We start from the raw sequence: 6992 nt of genomic DNA on the forward strand, positions 1-6992 counted from the left end.
ATGATAAATTTCAAGATGTCTTCTCCAACTTTTATTCTTTGAGAAATGTCAAATTCAACTTGCAAGGGCAAGTGACAAGAGGAAACATTATAGGTCATTTTGGACCATCATCATTGAACAAGCAATTTTCCTTAACTTCTAAAATGCATAACTCCCTCATTCCAAATCCAAATGATGTTGTGACCCAATTGAATAGGGATGAAATAGCTACAACTTTTATGAAGGAACCATTTTCATTTGGAGCTCATAGCAAAAGTTATTCAAGGTGGGAGAAATGGTCATTTGACTTTGTACTTAGAAAATTTTGCTTGGAAAGTCATTTTTTATGGTGAAAGATTATAGGTCATTTTGTCATTATAGGTCATTTTGGACCATCATCATTAAACAAGCAATTCTCCTCAGCTTCTAAAATGCATAACTCCCTTATTCCAAATCCAAATGATATGGAATTTGTGACCTAATTGAATCGGGATGAAATAGCTACAACTTTTTTGGAGAAACCATTTTCATTTGGAGCTCATAGCATAAGTTATTCCAGGTGGAGGAAGTGGTGATTTGACTTTGTATTTAGAAAACTTTGCTTGGAAAGTCATTTTTTATGGTGAAAGATTATAGGTCCTTTTGTCGGTGCCCTAGTTAGTAGGTCAACTTCCAAGGATCATAACTTGCTCAATTTTTATATGATGAAGGCCATCCAAGTTTTATGTTTCAAGATGTCTTCTCCAACTTTTATTCTTTGAAAAATGTCAAATTCAACTTGCAACGGCGTGTGACAAGAGGAAACATTATAGGTCATTTTGGACCATCATCATTGAACAAGCAATTTTCCTCATCTTCTAAAATGCATAACTCCGTTATTCCAAATCCAAATGATGTGGAATTTATGACCTAATTGAATAGGGATGAAATGGCTACAACTTTTTTGAAGAAACCATTTTCATTTGGAGCTCATAGCATAAGTTATTCAAGGTGGAGGAAGTGGTGATTTGACTTTGTACTTAGAAAACTTTGCTTGGAAAGTCATTTTTTATGGTGAAAGATTATAGGTCATTTGGTCGGTGCCCTAGTTAATAGGTCAACTTCCAAGGATCATAACTTGCTCAATTTTTATGAGATGAAGGCCATCCAAGTTTCATGATAAATTTCAAGATGTCTTCTCCAACTTTTATTCTTTGAGAAATGTCAAATTCAACTTGCAAGGGCAAGTGACAAGAGGAAACATTATAGGTCATTTTGGACCATCATCATTGAACAAGCAATTTTCCTTAACTTCTAAAATGCATAACTCCCTCATTTCAAATCCAAATGATGTTGTGACCCAATTGAATAGGGATGAAATAGCTACAACTTTTATGAAGGAACCATTTTCATTTGGAGCTCATAGCAAAAGTTATTCAAGGTGGGAGAAATGGTCATTTGACTTTGTACTTAGAAAATTTTGCTTGGAAAGTCATTTTTTATCGTGAAAGATTATAGGTCATTTTGTCATTATAGGTCATTTTGGACCATCATCATTGAACAAGCAATTCTCCTCAGCTTCTAAAATGCATAACTCCCTTATTCCAAATCCAAATGATATGGAATTTGTGACCTAATTGAATCGGGATGAAATAGCTACAACTTTTTTGGAGAAACCATTTTCATTTGGAGCTCATAGCATAAGTTATTCAAGGTGGAGGAAGTGGTGATTTGACTTTGTATTTAGGAAACTTTGCTTGGAAAGTAATTTTTTATGGTGAAAGATTATAGGTCTTTTTGTAGGTGCCCTAGTTAATAGGTCAACTTCACAGGATCATAAGTTGCTCAATTTTTATATGATGAAGGCCATCCAAGTTTTATGTTTCAAGATGTCTTCTCCAACTTTTATTCTTTGAAAAATGTCAAATTCAACTTGCAAGGGCGTGTGACAAGAGGAAACATTATAGGTCATTTTGGACCATCATCATTGAACACGCAATTTTCCTCAGCTTCTTAAATGCATAACTCCCTTATTCCAAATCCAAATGATGTGGAATTTATGACCTAATTGAATAGGGATGAAATGGCTACAACTTTTTTGAAGAAACCATTTTCATTTGGAGCTCATAGCATAAGTTATTCAAGGTGGAGGAAGTGGTGATTTGACTTTGTATTTAGAAAACATTGCTTGGAAAGTATGTTTTTATGGTGAAAGATGATAGGTCCTTTTGTAGGTGCCCTAGTTAATAGGTCAACTTCCAAGGATCATAACTTGCTCAATTTTTATATGATGAAGGCCATCCAAGTTTTATGTTTCAAGATGTCTTCTCCAACTTTTATTCTTTGAAAAATGTCAAATTCAACTTGCAAGGACGTGTGACAAGAGGAAACATTATAGGTCATTTTGGACCATCATCATTGAACACGCAATTTTCCTCAGCTTCTTAAATGCATAACTCCCTTATTCCAAATCCAAATGATGTGGAATTTATGACCTAATTGAATAGGGATGAAATGGCTACAACTTTTTTGAAGAAACCATTTTCATTTGGAGCTCATAGCATAAGTTATTCAAGGTGGAGGAAGTGGTGATTTGACTTTGTATTTAGAAAACATTGCTTGGAAAGTAATTTTTTATGGTGAAAGATTATAGGTCATTTTGTAGGTGCCCTAGTTAATAGGTCAACTTCTAAGGATCATAACTTGCTCAATTTTTATATGATGAAGGCCATCCAAGTTTTATGTTTCAAGATGTCTTCTCCAACTTTTATTCTTTGAAAAATGTCAAATTCAACTTGCAAGGGCTTGTGACAAGAGGAAACATTATAGGTCATTTTGGACCATCATCATTGAACACGCAATTTTCCTCAGCTTCTTAAATGCATAACTCCCTTATTCCAAATCCAAATGATGTGGAATTTATGACCTAATTGAATAGGGATGAAATGGCTACAACTTTTTTGAAGAAACCATTTTCATTTGGAGCTCATAGCATAAGTTATTCAAGGTGGAGGAAGTTGTGATTTGACTTTGTACTTAGAAAACTTTGCTTGGAAAGTCATTTTTTATGGTGAAAGATTATAGGTCATTTTGTCATTATAGGTCATTTTGGACCATCATCATTGAACAAGCAATTCTCCTCAGCTTCTAAAATGCATAACTCCCTTATTCCAAATCCAAATGATATGGAATTTGTGACCTAATTGAATCGGGATGAAATAGCTACAACTTTTTTGGAGAAACCATTTTCATTTGGAGCTCATAGCATAAGTTATTCAAGGTGGAGGAAGTGGTGATTTGACTTTGTATTTAGAAAACTTTGCTTGGAAAGTAATTTTTTATGGTGAAAGATTATAGGTCCTTTTGTAAGTGCCCTAGTTAATAGGTCAACTTCCAAGGATCATAACTTGCTCAATTTTTATATGATGAAGGCCATCCAAGTTTTATGTTTCAAGATGTCTTCTCCAACTTTTATTCTTTGAAAAATGTCAAATTCAACTTGCAAGGGCGTGTGACAAGAGGAAACATTATAGGTCATTTTGGACCATCATCATTGAACACGCAACTTTCCTCAGCTTCTTAAATGCATAACTCCCTTATTCCAAATCCAAATGATATGGAATTTATGACCTAATTGAATAGGGATGAAATGGCTACAACTTTTTTGAAGAAACCATTTTCATTTGGAGCTAATAGCATAAGTTATTCAAGGTGGAGGAAGTGGTGATTTGACTTTGTATTTAGAAAACATTGCTTGGAAAGTAATTTTTTATGGTGAAAGATTATAGGTCATTTTGTAGGTGCCCTTGTTAATAGGTCAACTTCTAAGGATCATAACTTGCTCAATTTTGATATGATGAAGGCCATCCAAGTTTTATGTTTCAAGATGTCTTCTCCAACTTTTATTCATTGAAAAATGTCAAATTCAACTTGCAAGGGCTTGTGACAAGAGGAAACATTATAGGTCATTTTGGACCATCATCATTGAACACGCAATTTTCCTCAGCTTCTTAAATGCATAACTCCCTTATTCCAAATCCAAATGATATGGAATTTATGACCTAATTGAATAGGGATGAAATGGCTACAACTTTTTTGAAGAAACCATTTTCATTTGGAGCTCATAGCATAAGTTATTCAAGGTGGAGGAAGTGGTGATTTGACTTTGTACTTAGAAAACTTTGCTTGGAAAGTCATTTTTTATGGTGAAAGATTATAGGTCATTTTGTCGGTGCCCTAGTTAATAGGTCAACTTCCAAGGACCATAACTTGCTCAATTTTTATGAGATGAAGGCCATCCAAGTTTCATGATAAATTTCAAGAGGTCTTCTCCAGTTTTTATTCTTTGAGAAATGTCAAATTCAACTTGCAAGGGAAAGTGACAAGAGGAAACATTATAGGTCATTTTGGACCATCATCATTGAACAAGCAATTTTCCTTAACTTCTAAAATGCTTAACTCCCTCATTCCAAATCCAAATGATGTTGTGACCCAATTGAATAGGAATGAAATTGCTACAACTTTTATGAAGAAACCATTTTCATTTGGAGCTCATAGTAAAAGTTATTCAAGGTGGAAGAAATGGTCATTTGACTTTGTACTTAGAAAATTTTGCTTGGAAAGTCATTTTTTATGGTGAAAGATTATAGGTCATTTTGTCGGTGCCCTAGTTAATAGGTCAACTTCCAAGGATCATAACTTGCTCAATTTTTATATGAAGAAGGCCATCCAAGTTTTAGGTTTCAAGATGTCTTCTCCAACTTTTATTCTTTGAGAAATGTCAAATTCAACTTGCAAGGGTGTGTGACAAGAGGAAACATTGTAGGTCATTTTGGACCATTATCATTGAACAAGCAATTTTCCTCAGCTTCTAAAATGCATAACTCCGTTATTCCAAATCCAAATGATGTGGAATTTATGACCTAATTGAATAGGGATGAAATGGCTACAACTTTTTTGAAGAAACCATTTTCATTTGGAGCTCATAGCATAAGTTATTCAGGGTGGAGGAAGTGGTGATTTGACTTTATACTTAGAAAACTTTGCTTGGAAAGTCATTTTTTATGGTGAAAGATTATAGGTCATTTTGTCGGTGCCCTAGTTAGTAGGTCAACTTCCAAGGATCATAACTTGCTCAATTTTTATGAGATGAAGGCCATCCAAGTTTTATGATAAAATTCAAGATGTCTTCTCCAACTTTTATTCTTTGAGAAATATCAAATTCAACTTGCAAGGGTAAGTGACAAGAGGAAACATTATAGGTCATTTTGGACCATCATCATTGAACAAGCAATTTTCCTTAACTTCTAAAATGCATAACTCCCTCATTCCAAATCCAAATGATGTTGTGACCCAATTGAATAGGGATGAAATAACTACAACTTTTATGAAGGAACCATTTTCATTTGGAGCTCATAGCAAAAGTTATTCAAGGTGGGAGAAATGGTCATTTGACTTTGTACTTAGAAAATTTTGCTTGGAAAGTCATTTTTTATGGTGAAAGATTATAGGTCATTTTGTCATTATAGGTCATTTTGGACCATCATCATGGAACAAGCAATTTTCCTCAAATTTTAAAATGCATAACTCCCTCATTCCAAATCCATATGATATGGAATTTGTGACCCAATTGAAGAGGGATGAAATAGCTACAACTTTTTTGAAGAAACCATTTTCATTTGGAGCTCATTGCATAAGTTATTCAAGGTGGAGGAAGTGGTGATTTGACTTTGTATTTAGAAAACTTTGCTTGGAAAGTAATTTTTTATGGTGAAAGATTATAGGTCCTTTTGTCAGTGCCCTAGTTAATAGGTCAACTTCCAAGGATCATAACTTGCTCAATTTTTATATGATGAAGGCCATCCAAGTTTTATGTTTCAAGATGTCTTCTCCAACTTTTATTCTTTGAAAAATGTTAAATTCAACTTGCAAGGGCGTGTGACAAGAGGAAACATTATAGGTCATTTTGGACCATCATCATTGAACACGCAATTTTCCTCAGCTTCTTAAATGCATAACTCCGTTATTCCAAATCCAAATGATGTGGAATTTATGACCTAATTGAATAGGGATGAAATGGCTACAACTTTTTTGAAGAAACCATTTTCATTTGGAGCTCATAGCATAAGTTATTAAAGGTGGAGGAAGTGGTGATTTGACTTTGTACTTAGAAAACTTTGCTTGGAAAGTCATTTTTTTTGGTGAAAGATTATAGGTCATTTTGTCGGTGCCCTAGTTAATAGGTCAACTTCCAAGGATCATAACTTGCTCAATTTTTATGACATGAAGGCCATCCAAGTTTCAAGATAAATTTCAAGATGTCTTCTCCAACTTTTATTCTTTGAGAAATGTCAAATTCAACTTGCAAGGGAAAGTGACAAGACGAAACATTATAGGTCATTTTGGACCATCATCATTGAACAAGCAATTTTCCTCAACTTCTAAAATGCATAAATCCCTCATTCCAAATCCAAATGATGTTGTGACCCAATTGAATAGGGATGAAATAGCTATAACTTTTGAGAAGAAACCATTTTCATTTGGAGCTCATAGTAAAAGTTATTCAAGGTGGAAGAAATGGTCATTTAACTTTGTACTTAGAAATTTTTTCTTGGAAAGCCATTTTTTATGGTGAAAGATTATAGGTCATTTTGTCGGTGCCCTAGTTAATAGGTCAACTTCCACGGATCATAACTTGCTCAATTTTTATGAGATGAAGGCCATCCAAGTTTCATGATCAATTTCAAGATGTCTTCTCCAACTTTTATTCTTTGATAAATGTCAAATTCAACTTGCAAGGGCATGTGAAAGAGGAAACATTATAGGTCATTTTGGACCATCATCATTGAACAAGCAATTTTCTTCAACTTCTAAAATGCATAAATCCCTTATTCCAAATCCAAATGATTCGGAATTTGTGACCCAATTGAAGAGGGATGAAATAGCTACAACTTTTGTGAAGAAACCAATTTCATTTGGAGCTCGTAGCAAAATTTATTCAAGGTAGAAGAAGTGGTCATTTGAGTTTGTACTTA

Source organism: Lathyrus oleraceus, unplaced genomic scaffold, assembly GCF_024323335.1.
Source record: "Lathyrus oleraceus cultivar Zhongwan6 unplaced genomic scaffold, CAAS_Psat_ZW6_1.0 chrUn0011, whole genome shotgun sequence".
NCBI classification, from domain to species: domain Eukaryota; kingdom Viridiplantae; phylum Streptophyta; class Magnoliopsida; order Fabales; family Fabaceae; genus Lathyrus; species Lathyrus oleraceus.